Raw genomic sequence first — 17,141 nt, forward strand, 5'->3', positions numbered from 1 at the left:
GTGTTGGTCTATCACATAAAATCCCAATAAAATACATTTAAATTTCTGGTTGTAACATGACAAAATGTGGAAAATGTCAAGGGGTATGAATACTTTTTCAAGGCACTAATATTTGGGGGTTCTATGTGAAAAAGTAAAAAAAAATTGCCCCAGCAGGCAGCAAGTGGTTAATATGTTACAAACAGAATTGAATAAGGTCCCCTTTGCTGGCTAGAGATCTGTGGTAGATGCTCCACACACCACAAGTGAACAGTTCAGATATATTTTAATAGGTCGAAGGAGGAAACCAACATTTTTTTTCAAGGCCCCAACATAGCCGGCTGCATCAGAGTTTCCAGACCGATGACACTGCCTATGGACAAAGTTGCACGATTGGTGGTAATTAGACCAGTACAGTCTCAGGCACAGGGGTCTTCTTTATTTCCTAGCAGTGACGCTGCACTGCGGTGATAAGGATTCTTTCCTTGGCCTCCCTCTTCTGCCATTGGCTGGATGTGTGCAGGCCGAGCCTCGTACTGAGGTTATAAGCGGAAAGAGGCTCCATGGAGATGGGCCAGGAGTTTGGAGGTCTTTGGAAAAGCCTGAAGGCTGCTGAAGAAAACAACCATCATCTGCATTCAGGGAAGCGTCCTTCAATAACTGGAAGAGAAACAAAAGATCAGGTATTCAGAAAGAGATTTCTTCCAATCAGAAAACTTAATTTCCTGTGCATTCACTGGGACAGGAAATCAGGGTGAATGTTCCCAATGGGGACACAAACACCAATAGCAATTTTGACAGAGGTTCTAACCCCCTGGTGCCCAACTGGTGGCCCTTTGGCAGTTCAATGTGCAGCCCCTGGGCCCCTGCCAACTGTGTTTGTATGTTCTTGCCTAGACTGACTTCCAGCAGTTAAAGGCCAATTAAACTTTTAGTTTAAATCTGCTAAATACATGTCAGGTTCATAAAAGCAAAAGGTGTGCACAGCCTGAGTAGAAAAGCCAGTCCCCTGCCAGCATGCTGCAGAGTAGCACCCATGCTCTCTGTATGCGGAAGCAGCAGCCTCTCTGCACATGCCCCTTCCCCCGCTGAGTCAGACCAGGAGCTCTCCAATCAGCAGGGAGCAGGAGCTTTTCAATTGAGAGGCTTATAGGGGTTGTGTTGAGCCTCTGAAGACCACAGCAAGGGTGCCACTCTGCAGAATGCTGGCAGAGGACAGGATTTTCTACTCAGGCTGTGGCTGCTTTATAAAAAAAAAAGAAAAAGAAACACAACTGTAAAACTTTGCGCATCTTTTGGGAAGTAGCAATGTGGGTAGGTGACAATGACAAGGAAATGGCACCAACATCCCTGTAGATATGTGTAGACAAGGGAAATTTTTGAGGGTGCCGGCAAAACAAGAAGAAGTCATTTCAATACTCCGCAATATGTATAAAAAAAATGACAAGATTTTTATTGCTACATACAAGACAAAGTTAAAAGTTTTTTTGGTACAGTGGAACCTCGGATTGCGAGTAACGCGGTTAACGAGCGTTTCGCAATACAAGCACTGTATTTTTAAAAAAACGGAACTCGGTTTATGAGTGTTGTCTCGCAAAACGAGCACGATTCAGGCCAAAGCGGTGGGCAGTACCGCTTTTGGCCTGAGGTGGGGGGGGGGGGCGCCGGAGCCAAGCAGAGCCGAACGTCCGGAAATGCACGGAAAGGCCCCGAGTACAGCACGGCTGACCTCGGCAAATCTCGTGGTAGGAAGTCTTTCCGAGGTTTGCCGAGGTCAGCCGAACTGTTCTCGTGCCTTTACAGCCGTTTCCGAGGCTCTCCAGCCCCCCCCCCCCCCCCCCCCCGCCTCTGCCCGCATGTGGTATTGCATCCCATTGAAGTCAATGCGGAATGAATTATTTTCGTTTCCATTGACTTCAATGGGAAAACTCGCTTTGATATGCGAGTACTTTGGAATACGAGCATTCTCCTGGAACGGATTATGCTCCTAATCCAAGGTTCCACTGTATAAGTTGAACCTGAAGTGCACATGTACAAGGAAACATCTAGAATTCAAAGCAGATGACAACATTGAATCACTCGGCAATATCATTGGAGTGATTGTCCCGACATGTTTCGCCACTCTGGGCTCATCAAGGGATGTTTTAAAGACAATTAGATGTAACACTGCATAGAACGAAAGAAAATTAAAAACATTACATTGACTTAGAATACAATACAAAAAAAAAATAGGAAATAAAAATAATAATGGCACTAGTAGAGTCGGCTGTCGACTACCACGCCCATCACCAATCGCTCACCCATATGAGGATCTTTTGCTTGCGACTCAATGTCAAGTAAAACCGTCACTGGGTAGTGCACATAGGGAGACGCCATATAGGGCCCGAAAAAATTGTTCGGCTGGAATCTAGCCAAAGGAGTAGTGCAAAAATTAATAAATGAAAATATCCTAAGTGAAATATAAATCTACTATAAAAAATAATTTAAGTGAAAGGGAGTGAGGGGAGGGGGGGTGGAGAAAGGACTAGGAAAAGGAAAATAAGGGATGGAAGATGACAAGTAGGGAAGGAAGGGAAGAAGGGGGGAGGAGAGGGGGAAAGAAAGGATGGGGGGGGAGGGGGTCTTTTATTTTGATGCACCTGAAATGCATTTAGCTGATTTTAACTGAAAGTTCAATTGGACATTAAATGCCCGAATTCTCTGACCATCTCCTGTATCATGTCTGCAGTCTCTGACCATCTCTTGTACTATGTCTACAGCCTCTGACCATCTCCTGTACTATGTCTACAGCCTCTGACCATCTCCTGTACTATGTCTACAGCCTCTGACCATCTCCTGTACTATGTCTACAGCCTCTGACCATCTCCTGTACTATGTCTACAGCCTCTGACCATCTCCTGTACTATGTCTACAGCCTCTGACCATCTCCTGTAATATGTCTGCAGTCTCTGACCATCTCCTGTATCATGTCTGCAGTCTCTGACCATCTCCTGTAATATGTCTACTGTCTCTGACCATCTCCTGTAATATGTCTGCAGTCTCTGACCATCTCCTGTATCATGTCTGCAGTCTCTGACCGTCTCCTGTACTATGTCTGCAGTCTCTGACCATCTCCTGTATCATGTCTGCAGTCTCTGACCATCTCCTGTATCATGTCTGCAGTCTCTGACCATCTCCTGTAATATGTCTACTGTCTCTGACCATCTCCTGTAATATGTCTGCAGTCTCTGACCATCTCCTGTATCATGTCTGCAGTCTCTGACCGTCTCCTGTACTATGTCTGCAGTCTCTGACCATCTCCTGTACTATGTCTGCAGTCTCTGACTATCTCCTGTACTATGTCTGCAGTCTCTGACCATCTCCTGTATAATGTCTACAGTCTCTGACCATCTCCTGTATCATGTCTGCAGTCTCTGACCGTCTCCTGTTCTATGTCTGCAGTCTCTGACCATCTCCTGTAGTATGTCTGCAGTCTCTGACCATCTCCTGTAATATGTCTGCAGTCTCTGACCATCTCCTGTATCATGTCTGCAGTCTCTGACCATCTCTTGTATCATGTCTGCAGTCTCTGACCATCTCCTGTACTATGTCTGCAGTCTCTGACCAGCTCCTGTATCATGTCTGCAGTCTCTGACCATCTCCTGTACTATGTCTGCAGTCTCTGACCATCTCCTGTATAAAGTCTGCAGTCTCTGACCATCTCCTGTATAAAGTCTGCAGTCTCTGACCATCTCTTGTATCATGTCTGCAGTCTCTGACCATCTCTTGTATCATGTCTGCAGTCTCTGATCATTTCCTGTACTATGTCTGCAGTCTCTGACCATCTCCTGTATCATGTCTGCAGTCTCTGACCATCTCCTGTACTATGTCTGCAGTCTCTGACCATCTCCTGTATAAAGTCTGCAGTCTCTGACCATCTCCTGTATAATGTCTGCAGTCTCTGACCATCTCCTGTATAATGTCTGCAGTCTCTGGCCATCTCCTGTATAATGTCTGCAGTCTCTGACCATCTCCTGTATAATGTCTGCAGTCTCTGACCGTCCCCTGTACTATGTCTGAAGTCTCTGACCATCTCCTGTATCATGTCTACAATCTCTGACCATCTCCTGTATAATGTCTGCAGTCTCTGACCATCTCCTGTAGTATGTAAAAGAAAAAAACTGTGCTGTTTCCAAACCTACAACTACAGCTGCAGCTCAAAGTGAAATGTACACAAGCATAAATAGATAAACGTAAGGAGCTGCGCTTCTCAAAAAACATAGTTACATAGTAGATGAGGTTAAAAAAAGACACAAGTCCATCAAGGCCAACCTATGTGTGTGATTATATGTCAGTATTACATTGTATATCCCTGTATGTTGCGGTCTTTCAGGTGCTTATATAATAGTTTTTTTGAAATTATCGATGCTCCCCGCTGAGACCACCGCCTGTGGAAGGGGATTCCACATCCTTGCCGCTCTTACAGTAAAGAACCCTCTACGCGTAAAACTGCTTTTCTTCTAATTTTAATGAGTGGCCACGAGTCTTGTTAAATTCCCTTACGTGACGTAAAAGGCTGCCAGGGAACATCAGAAGGAGAGCGTAGCTGCACTGGACACAGCGAGTGAATAATAGAGCATTGAACCCTCACTGTGTCCTATTATAGAACTCCCAGCACAGCAGGGTATCAATATTATAATAAATCACACAGGAAGCACAGTAAGTGCTTGTTTTATTTGTTTTATTTGTTTTTTTTCTCGTTTATCAGATCATTTCATTTAGATGCGGCATTCGTTATTTCAGAAAAATTCGTTACGTTCAGTTTGCCAAATTTGAAAGGAAATTCCAATACCTATAATTTAATAGTTTATAACTATTATTATAGGTTATTATTATTTATTATTAAAATAATAGTAATAAAAACTATAATAATGGTTAATAATTTAATTATGTTAGAAAATACGAAAAACAAAATTATCCAAATGTTTTTCGTTCTTTCAAATTTCGTTTTAAAATTTTTTTTTTTTTTTAATTCAAATAGTCTTTCGTTCATTCAAAAGCAGAGCCATGATAGGGATATGATAGGGATATGATAGGGATATGATAGGGATATGATAGGGATATGATAGAGATATTATAGAGCCATGGTAGGGCCATGATAGAGGCATGATATAGCCATGATAGGGATATGATATAGCCATGATAGAGGCATGATATAGCCATGATAGGGATATGATATAGCCATGATAGGGATATGATATAGCCATGATAGAGGCATGATGTAGCTATGATAGAGGCATGATATAGCCATGATAGGGATATGATATAGCCATGATAGGGATATGATATAGCCATGATAGAGGCATGATGTAGCCATGATAGAGGTATGATATAGCCATGATAGAGGCATGATATAGCCATGATAGGGATATGATAGAGCCATGATAGAGGCATGATATAGCCATGATAGAGGCATGATATAGCCATGATAGAAGTATGATATAGCCATGATGGAGGGATATGATGGAGATATGATAGAGCCATGGTAGGGCCATGGTAGAGCCATGATAGAGACATGATATAGTTATGATAGAGGCATGATATAGCCATGATAGAGGTATGATATAGCCATGATAGAAGTATGATATAGCCATGATGGAGGGATATGATGGAGATATGATAGAGCCATGGTAAGGCCATGGTAGAGGCATGATAAAGGCATGATAGGGATATAATAGGGCCATGGTAGAACCATGGTAAAGCCATGGTAGAGATATCATAGCGCTATGATAAGGCCATGATAGGGCCATGGTAGAGGCATGATAGGGATATGATAGAGCTATGATAGGGCCATGATAGGACCATGATAGGGATATGTTAGAGCCATGATAGAGGCATGATAGGGCCATGATAGGGCACCTGCTTACTGTGCTGTCTGTGTGATTACTGTAATGCTGATGATCATAAGACGGTGAGATGCTGCTACTTTACACTTCATTTGGGGGGAGCAGTAAAGATGTGCAGCAGAGCTGCATTTTTACTGCCCCCCAAACAAATCCACTTTAACCTCTTCCCGTCCAGCGATGTACCAGTACGTCTCTGGTTTGGAAGGGTGATATCTCGGTCATCACTGCAGCAATGATATCATTTTTTAGCCCCAGCAATTCTGCACAAACTAAAAGTAATCCTAGTGGCTAAGAAGCCGCTGGATTATTTTTCCAGGCAGCGGAAGGGGGTCCCCCAACCACCACCTTTAAGATGGGACCAGTAGCATCCAGTTCCTGAGACACAGTGAGAGGGGTGGATGTCGTTCCTCCCACTGTGTGACGTCACAAACCAGGAGTGGCGAGAATTGTATCACTTCCGGTTTTGTTATCATGTAAACAATCCATTACCGGCCTGAACAAGCATCTGATCAGACTGATCTTGGTTTGGTCAGGTGCTTTGGAGGCCAGAGGACAGATAAGAGGGTCTAAAAGACCCCAGATATCTCCATAAAGAGGACCTGTCATGGCCTATACTATCACAAGGGATGTTGTACATCCCTTGTGAAAGGAAAGAACAAAGAAAAAAAATGTAAAAGATACAGTGTAAGATTTTTTTATTTAAAAAAAAAAATAATAAAATACAATTTAAACTGCCCCCACTCCTTTGTGCAATTGCAAACACACACACATATATGTAAATGGCAACAAACCTGCATTTTGTTTTGAGCCGAGGTCAGGGGTGGGGTCAAGGGTGTGGTTGAAAGAGGCCCCATTAGGTAGGCTGTGCGGAGGCCCCATGATTTCTAACAGCGGCCCTGGTGACTCTACTCGGGTGCCCCCATAGCAAGCTGCTTGCTGTGTGGGCACTCAACAGGAGGGAGGGGCCAGTAGCACTGATGAGGGACCCGAGAAGAGGAGGATCCGGGCTGCTCTGTGCAAAACCAACTGCATAGAGGAGGTAAGTAAGCATGTCCTCCAGCCAATGCATGTCCTCCGACACCTGCTGATTAGCGAGGAGAGACACAGAACAGAGCTCTGCCTATGTAAACAAGGCAGAGCTCTGTCCTGTCAGTGGGGGATGTGCTGGATTTCGGTTCCCTGCAAAGCAGGGACCGATTGTATGAATGAGTGCTAAGGCTGCTTTCACACTGATGCGCTACAGTTTACCTGCACCGTGGGTTCAACGCAGTGCGCCTGTGGCTTTCCTGTGGGTTAGCTGCACTTTGCCATAGAATTCTATTATATCCTGCAGGTGTGATGCACTTTCTGAAAGCACACCAAACCCGCAGGTAATAACAGAAGTCTATGGCTCAGTACGGGTAATAACAGAAGTCTATGGCTCAGTACAGGTAATAATAGAAGTCTATGGGTCAGTACAGGTAATAACAGAAGTCTATGGCTCAGTACAGGTAATAATAGAAGTCTGTGGTTCAGTACAGGTAATAATAGAAGTATATGGGTCAGTACAGGTAATAACAGAAGTCTATGGCTCAGTACAGGTAATAATAGAAGTCTATGGGTCAGTACAGGTAATAACAGAAGTCTATGGCTCAGTACAGGTAATAATAGAAGTCTGTGGTTCAGTACAGGTAATAACAGAAGTCTATGGGTCAGTACAGAAGTCTATGGGTCAGTACAGGTAATAATAGAAGTCTATGGGTCAGTACAGGTAATAATAGAAGTCTATGGGTCAGTACAGGTAATAACAGAAGTCTATGGGTCAGTATAGGTAATAACAGAAGTCTATGGATCAGTACAGGTAATAATAGAAGTCTATGGCTCAGTACAGGTAATAATAGAAGTCTATGGGTCAGTATAGGTAATAACAGAAGTCTATGGATCAGTACAGGTAATAACAGAAGTCTATGGCTCAGTACAGGTAATAATAGAAGTCTATGGGTCAGTACAGGTAATAACAGAAGTCTATGGCTCAGTACAGGTAATAATAGAAGTCTGTGGTTCAGTATAGGTAATAACAGAAGTCTATGGGTCAGTACAGAAGTCTATGGGTCAGTACAGGTAATAATAGAAGTCTATGGGTCAGTACAGGTAATAATAGAAGTCTATGGGTCAGTACAGGTAATAATAGAAGTCTATGGGTCAGTATAGGTAATAACAGAAGTCTATGGATCAGTACAGGTAATAATAGAAGTCCATGGCTCAGTACAGGTAATAATAGAAGTCTATGGGTCAGTATAGGTAATAACAGAAGTCTATGGATCAGTGCAAGTAATAATAGAAGTCTATGGGTCAGTACAGGTAATAATAGAAGTCTATGGATCAGTACAGGTAATAACAGAAGTCTATGGGTCAGTACAGGTAATAACAGAAGTCTATGGATCAGTGCAAGTAATAATAGAAGTCTATGGGTCAGTACAGGTAATAATAGAAGTCTATGGGTCAGTACAGGTAATAATAGAAGTCTATGGATCAGTACAGGTAATAACAGAAGTCTATGGGTCAGTACAGGTAATAACAGAAGTCTATGGGTCAGTACAGATACATTGCACCGCACCTGCAGATCAGTGTGAAAGCAGCCCAGTGTAGCGAGTGCAGAGTGCAGATATCCCCATTGCTGTTTGATTTTTTATTAAAAACTGACCTCAATCTTCACTTCTTCCTCAGGATTCCTGCAGGTATCGTTGGCGGTTGCTGTCCCCCAGGCGGGTATGGCTGGCGGCTGCTGCTGGCTGTCCCCCTGGATGAATACAGATGGTCGGTTTTGCTGGTACTTCTGGCGGGTATTGTGGATACTGCTGGTGGGTACTGTTGGCGGGTGCTGGTGGGTTTTGCTGGTACTACTGGTGGGTATTGTTAGCAGTTACTGCTAGCGGGTATTGCTGCTGGGTACTCCTAGTGGGTATCGCTGGCGGCTGGTGTCTCAGGCAGAGTACATTTGGTATCACTCCGCCTGTGACAGGAGCCGGCACTATACAGGACTCATTGGTACAAAAACAGAAAATGACTCCTGCGCACAAGTGGTCAACCAGATAGATGAAAGGAAGACACAGGCCTTGCTGCCCTCAAGGATGGGAAATCCTAGCAGACAAAGAAATAAAAAGAGAGAAGGGCGCACCAGCCATGTGCATTATCTTTTGTAAAACATTTATTGAATAAAATGATAAAAGAGATTACTCACAAGCAGTAGTAAAATCAGGTGCCGTAAAACTCGAGCATCAACTAACAGCAAGTGGTTATAATGATGAGCGAAGCCTTCCAAAGGTCTTAGAGGAACATATAGGCATCACTGCCCGCTAACGCGTTTCGAAGGGCTCGTCCCTTCTTCATCAGAGCTCAGTAGTCTGCTGAGCTCTGATGAAGAGGGGACGAGCCCTTTGAAACACGTTAGCGGGCAGTGATGCTTGTGAGTAATTTCTTTTATCATTTTATTCAATAAATGTTTTACAAAAGATAGCGCACAGGACTCATTGGCTCTGCTCTCTATTGCAGCCGCATGCTTACTCTAGCGACGGCTCCATTCACACGATTCTCGGGGATGGCGGGTCGGAGAACCTGTGATCTGGGCTTGCTGACTGGCCCCCCAGAGCAGGAGGTGGCGGGTCACATCAGGGGGCGGCGTGGGCCAGCAGTTCGGCACCCCTGGTGTATAATATTAGCAGTGATCACTGTATTGGTGTCACTGGTTCCCACAATGTGTCAGTCAGTGTCAGATGTTCCGCCGCAATATTGCAGTCCCGCTAGAAGTCGCTGATCGCCGCCATTACTAGTATGAATAAACAAATATAAATTCCAGTATATATTAGAGCTGCACAATTAATCGTTAAAAAATCGTGATCTCGATTCACCTCCCCTGACGATCTCTCCTGCTGAGTTTGACGATTCTTTCATATAAACAAGTGGAGAGATTATCTGCTCACTCAGCTGTCAAAAGAAAACATCCAGGCATTCTGCCAAGTTTAGAACTTGAAACATTGTATCTAACTTCCTTCTTAGATCAAAGGGATAAACTTCTCTGTGTAAACAAATAACCTGGGCAATCTGCCAAGCTTTAAACAACGTGTAAATGCAGGAAGTTTAACCACTTAGGGTCGGTTCACACATGGGCAACACGACTTTAGCGCGACTTTGCACGGCGGCTTCGACGCGACCTCGACGCGACTTCGACGCAACTCCGACGCGACTTCGGCAAATTACGAGGCGACTTGAAGTCGCCTCCATGACAGGCGACTTCGCCTGTGGCCAATCAGCTCTCTGGGAGGGAGGGGGGGAGGGAGGGGTTTTCCCTGCAAAGTCGCTTGACTTTACAGAGAGATCCGACTTGGAGGCGACTTCCATTGATTTCTATGGTACAGGTCGCCTACCAAGTCGGATCAAAGTAATACAGGGAGTACGCTCTGAAGTCGGAGCGACTTCAGTAGTGTCTATTAAGACACTAGCGTTAACTCCCATCAAAACTATTTCTGGGGCGACTTGGGGCGACTTGAGGGCGTACAAGTCGGATCCCAAGTCGCCCCAGTGTGAACCGAGCCTTAAGGTCTAAATCTTTTTCTGACACTTCTTTCTTAAGTTAAAATCAATATTTTTTGCTAAAAAAAATTACTTGGAACCCCCAAACATTACAGATAAATAAATAATAAATATATATATATTCTAATATTTTATAATATGGAATAAAATGGCAATTGCTGCAATATTTTATGTCGCACTGTATTTGCCCAGCGGTCTTTCAAATGCAATTTTTTGGGAAAAAATACACTTCAATAAATAAAAAAAAAGAAACAGTAAAGTTAGCGCAATTTTTTTTTGTTTTAATGTGAAAGATGATGTTACGCCGCGAGAATCGTGAGAGAATCGTGATCTATCCTCTAAGCAAAAAAATCGTGATTCTCATTTTAGCCAGAATCGTGCAGCTCTAGTATATATTGCATAGTTTGTAGATGTGATAACGTTTCTGTAAACCAATCAATTTACACTTAGGCCCCTTTCACACTGGAGCGGTGCGGTAGCAGGCCGGGAAAAAAAGTCCTGCTAGCTGCATCTTCGGAGCGGTGGAGGAGCGGTGTATACACCGCTCCTTCACCGCTTCTTCCCATTGAAATCAATGGGCAGCGCGGCTATTCCGCCGGCAAAGCGCCTCTGCCTTTCTCGGCCGCTAGCGGGGGGTAAAATCGCCCCACTAGCGGCCGAATACCAACGGTAAAGCGCCGTTAACAATAGCGGCACTTTACCGCCGACGCCACTCCCGTGTGAAAGAGGCCTTATTGGGATATTTTTACCAAAACATTTCGCCTAAATTGATGAAGAAATTCGATTTAAAAAAAAACAATTATTGGAAATGTTTTATAGCGGGAAGTAAAAATATATAATTTTTTTTTCAAAACTGTAGTTTTTTTCCTGTTTATGGCGCAAAAAATTTAAAAAAGCAGCGAGGTGATGAAATCCCACCAATAAAAAGCGCTATTTGTGGGATAAAATGATAGAAATGAGATTTGTGTACGGCGTCACATGACCGTGCCATTGTCAGGGAAAGTCACATGTGCGCTTCAAGAGGCGATTCTGCCGCCACTCATTATGACACCAAAGGGGGAACTTTGTCCCCGGAGGAGCCCAGAGCGCCCCCTCATGGGGGATCTATCAGACATTTTAGAGGAGGTTTAGCTGGGGCCCCCCTGATTCCATCCTGTATGATCAGAGGAGAGCAATACCCCCCCAGAGGAAACCCTTGGGACAGTCAGAGATTACATACATGATACAAGAGTCAGAGATTACATACATGACACACGGGACGATCATAGATTATATATATGACACACGGGACAGTCACAGATTACATACATGACACACGGGAGAGTCATAGATTGCATACATGACATACGGGAGAGTCATAGATTACATACATGACACACGGGATGGTCAGAGATTGCATACAAGACACAAGGGACAGTCATAGATTACATACATGACACAAGGGACAGTCACAAATTACATACATGACACACGGGACAGTCATAGATTACATACATGACACACGGGATGGTCAGAGATTGCATACAAGACACAAGGGACAGTCATAGATTACATACATGACACACGGGACAGTCATAGATTACATGACACAAGGGACAGTCACAAATTACATACATGACACACGGGACAGTCATAGATTACATACATGACACACGGGATGGTCAGAGATTGCATACAAGACACAAGGGACAGTCACAGATTACATGCATGACACAAGGGACGGTCACAGATTACATACATGACACAAGGGACGGTCACAGATTACATACATGACACAAGGGACAGTCACAAATTACATACATGATCACGAGATGGTCACAGATAACATACATGACACAAGGAACAGTCACAGATTACATACATGACACACGGGACAGTCACAAATTACATACATGATCACGAGATGGTCACAGATTACATACATGACACACGGGACGGTAACAGATTACATTCATGACACAAGGGACAGTCACAGATTACATACATGACACACGGGACAGTCACAAATTACATACATGATCACGGGACGGTAACAGATTACATGCATGACACACGGGATACATGAGAAGGAGATGGCACCCTATTGGTCACGCAGGGCCGCTGTTAGAAATCATGGCCTCCCCCCCGGAAATGAAAAGAAAACTAGCCGTGTATAGGAGACATTGGGACACATTGACATTTGAGGTCACCTGAATGTGTGACAAAGTGCACAGATAACGGGCAATCTGCAGAGCATTTCAGAAATGTACTTCACATGCGCAAAGAACTTGTGGTGCCCAATAATTGTTAATGGCGCCCAAAATGCGATGATCAGACGTGTGTTCTGTCTTGTGGAAAAGCTGCATGCCTTAAAAGTTTCTAAAGCCTCTATGATGTGTTTGTCACATATATGGCGGCCCATTCAAGTGAACGGGTTCCCCTATGTGCGAAATACAAGGAAATGTGATGAGGAATGTTTGTTCTGTGAAGTATACAGGGATCTTAGGGATGGTATATAGAATGAAGTATACAGGGATCTTAGGGATGGGATATAGAATGAAGTATACAGGGACCTTAGGGATGGTATATAGAATGAAGTATACAGGGATCTTAGGGATGGTATATAGAATGAAGTATACAGGGATCTTAGGGATGGTATATAGAATGAAGTATACAGGGATCTTAGGGATGGTATATAGAATGAAGTATACAGGGATCTTAGGAATGGTATATAGAATGAAGTATACAGGGATCTTAGGGATGGTATATAGAATGAAGTATACAGGGATCTTAGGAATGGTATATAGAATGAAGTATACAGGGATCTTAGGGATGGGATATAGAATGAAGTATACAGGGATCTTAGGGATGGTATATAGAATGAAGTATACAGGGATCTGAGGGATGGTATATAGAAATGTGATGAGGAATGTTTGTTGTGTGAAGTATACAGGGACCTGAGGGATGGGATATAGAAATGTGATGAGGAATGTTTGTTATGTGAAGTATACAGGTACCTTAGGGATGGTATATAGAATGAAGTATACAGGGACCTTAGGGATGGTATATAGAATGAAGTATACAGGGATCTTAGGGATGGTATATAGAATGAAGTATACAGGGATCTTAGGGATGGTATATAGAATGAAGTATACAGGGATCTTAGGGATGGTATATAGAATGAAGTATACAGGGATCTTAGGAATGGTATATAGAATGAAGTATACAGGGATCTTAGGGATGGTATATAGAATGAAGTATACAGGGATCTTAGGAATGGTATATAGAATGAAGTATACAGGGATCTTAGGGATGGGATATAGAATGAAGTATACAGGGATCTTAGGGATGGTATATAGAATGAAGTATACAGGGATCTGAGGGATGGTATATAGAAATGTGATGAGGAATGTTTGTTGTGTGAAGTATACAGGGACCTGAGGGATGGGATATAGAAATGTGATGAGGAATGTTTGTTATGTGAAGTATACAGGTACCTTAGGGATGGTATATAGAATGAAGTATACAGGGATCTTAGGGATGGTATATAGAATGAAGTATACAGGGATCTTAGGGATGGTATATAGAATGAAGTATACAGGGATCTTAGGGATGGTATATAGAAATGTGATGAGGAATGTTTGTTGTGTGAAGTATACAGGGATCTTAGGGATGGGATATAGAAATGTGATGAGGAATGTTTGTTGTGTGAAGTATACAGGGATCTTAGGGATGGTATATAGAAATGTGATGAGGAATGTTTGTTGTGTGAAGTATACAGGGATCTGAGGGATGGTATATAGAAATGTGATGAGGAATGTTTGTTGTGTGAAGTATACAGGGATCTTAGGGATGGGATATAGAAATGTGATGAGGAATGTTTGTTGTGTGAAGTATACAGGGATCTTAGGGATGGGATATAGAAATGTGATGAGGAATGTTTGTTATGTGAAGTATACAGGGATCTTAGGGATGGTATATAGAAATGTGATGAGGAATGTTTGTTGTGTGAAGTATACAGGGATCTGAGGGATGGTATATAGAAATGTGATGAGGAATGTTTGTTATGTGAAGTATACAGGGATCTGAGGGATGGGATATAGAAATGGCTGGGCAGAGATTCCTGGCACATGGAGAGACATAGAGATGTCTTCAGTGGCTTCTTGCTCAGCACTGCAGTGACAACTCTCTGCACTTCTAGGCTGGCTTCATATTCACCTCTCTCCAAAATCCTAAAGTTTTGTGACTTTGTTCCCCTCCCCCCTCCAGCAGAAGTACTACTCCATCCAAAGCCTGGAGTTCAGTGACAGTATGATCTGAAAGGAGGGGGGTCAGAGGTCAGGACTTAGGGAGGAGGAGCTGAAGAAATCTTCCTACTCACCCTGACCGAACACAACACTGACGAGGAGGAGTTTCAGGCCTGGAAAGTAATGCACCTCCAGGAACTCCTCCCTCTTCCATGGGCTACACCCCCATCCTGCTCACTCAAGCAGCAGCCTGCAGGAGATAGGCTGGGAACCTGCAGGGGGTGGGGACTCCAGTGTCTGGCATTTACGGGGCTAATGGTTTCCATGGAAATCATCACCTCGGCTTGTTTACCTTGCCGTCTCTGAGCCGCACATGCGCAGTAGCTGCAGAGAGGATTTCATGCGTCTCCTCCTGTCAAGTCACGTGGCCTCGTTCTGACCGTTACGTGCAACACGTGACTGCTGCAGAGAGCGACCTAACGGCCCAGGTGGGAGTGGGCGTGATCAGCGCATGGGACGGGCATGACCAGAGGATGAGTAGCCAATCAGGAGCTGAAGGCTGGAGCCGTTACACTTGTGACGTCACGGCTTGATCAGATAAATAGCAGAGCGGGGGAAGGGAGTGCGTCAGTGTGAGGAGAGCGGAGAAGAGGAAACATCTCCACCACGGAGCTCCGGAGGGAGGAGCCATTGTCCGGACTACAGCCGGGTCACAGCGTGTCTGTGTGTCCGGGGAACCTGCCTCCTCTGCTCAACCTCTGAAGAACTACAACTCCCAGCAATCTTTGTCCACATGAGGAACTACAACTCCCAGCATGTACTGTGTAAGTAATGGGGGTTCAGCTCCCAGCCTGGAATAGGATGTTACAGGACTACATATCCCAGCATGATTTCTTCTATAGATGTACTACAAGTCCCAGCAATCTCTACATACCCCAGCCTGCTTCCCTCCCCCTCCTCAGGGGTAATTGCACCCCACCATCCTCTCCCACCACAGGTGGTGGGTCCCCTCCCCCCAGGATGGGGGAGGGCTGATCGGGACTGGGGAGGTGCAATTCCCCCTGAGGAGGGGGAGGGGCCGGGGAGCAGACTGGGGTATGTAGAGATCACTGGACCTGTAATATCTCCATAGAGAAAATCATGCTGGGATATGTAGTCCCACAGCATCTTATTCCAGGCTGGGAGCGGAACCCCCATCACTTACACAGTGCATGCTGGGAGTTGTAGTTCCTCATGTGGACAGAGATTGCTGGGACTTGTAGTTCCTTTAGAGCCTGAGCAGAGGAAGCAGATCACACAGACACGCCGTGACCCTGCTGTAGTCCGGACAATGGCTCCTCCCTCCAGAGCTCTGTGTGGGGGATGGTCCCCCCTCCCCCGCTCTCCACACACTGACACCCACATCTCCACTCACCTACCACCGAGGGTGGGGCTCCAATTGCTCGCCCTCCCCCACACACGGGGCCGATCCAGGAAACATCTCCACCACAGAGCTCTGGAGGGAGGAGCCATTGTCCGGACTACAGCCGGGTCACAGCGTGTCTGTGTATCCGGGGAACCTGCCTACTCTGCTCAGGCTCTGAGGAACTACAACTCCCAGATTGCTGGGACTTGTAGTTGCTTTAGAGCCTGAACAGAGGAGGCAGATCACACAGACACGCCGTGACCTGGCTGTAGTCCGGACAATGGCTCCTCCCTCCAGAGCTCTGTGTGGGGGATGGTGCCTCCTCCCCCGCTCTCCACACACTGACACCCACATCTCCACTCACCTACCACCGAGGGTGGGGCTCCAATCTCCCACCCTCCCCCACACACAGGGCCGATCCAGGAAATATTCGATTGCCTCTCGGGGGATCAGGAAGGAATTTTTTCCCCAGCTGGAGCACATTGGATCATGCTTTGCTGGGGTTTTTCGCCTTCCTCTGGATCAACTGCCTCACAACCCAATACACCCACTCTTCTACCACCAAGAGGGGACACTACCACCCGGGCATGGGGTGAGTGTGGCCAGTGGAACTTCCCCCCAAGTTTCATCTGCCCTCACTCCCCCATACCCAGCATACTGGTAATACCCTCTGCCCCCACCTACACCCACCCGTCTACCACCAAGAGGGGACGCTACCACCCTGGGTAGGGGGTTAGTGTGGCCAGTGGAACTTCCCCCCAAGTTTCATCTGCCCTCACTCCCCCATACCCAGCATACTGGTAATACCCCCTGCCCCCACCTACACCCACCCATCTACCACCAAGAGGGGACGCTACCACCCTGGGTAGGGGGTTAGTGTGGCCAGTGGAACTTCCCCCCAAGTTTCATCTGCCCTCACTTCCCCATGCCCAGCATACTGGTAATACCCCCTGCCCCCACCTACACCCACCCATCTACCACCAAGAGGGGACGCTACCACCCTGGGTAGGGGGTTAGTGTGGCCAGTGGAACTTCCCCCCAAGTTTCACCTACCCTCACTCCCCCACGCCCAGCATA

At 45.3% G+C, this 17,141-nt stretch overlaps 1 long non-coding RNA gene across 1 annotated transcript; it reads right to left on the reverse strand.

Annotated features, from left to right (window-relative positions):
* Nucleotides 1–248: 248 nt before the first annotated feature.
* Nucleotides 249–15,051, reverse strand: LOC141147645 (uncharacterized). The gene is made up of 3 exons (XR_012245077.1): nucleotides 14,794–15,051; nucleotides 8,548–8,643; nucleotides 249–639 (listed from the first exon to the last, which is right to left on the reverse strand). It is a non-coding gene; the product is annotated as an uncharacterized lncRNA (long non-coding RNA).
* Between the last annotated feature and the right edge of the window lie 2,090 nt (nucleotides 15,052–17,141).

Source organism: Aquarana catesbeiana, linkage group LG06 (assembly GCF_042186555.1).
Source record: "Aquarana catesbeiana isolate 2022-GZ linkage group LG06, ASM4218655v1, whole genome shotgun sequence".
NCBI lineage: Eukaryota > Metazoa > Chordata > Amphibia > Anura > Ranidae > Aquarana > Aquarana catesbeiana.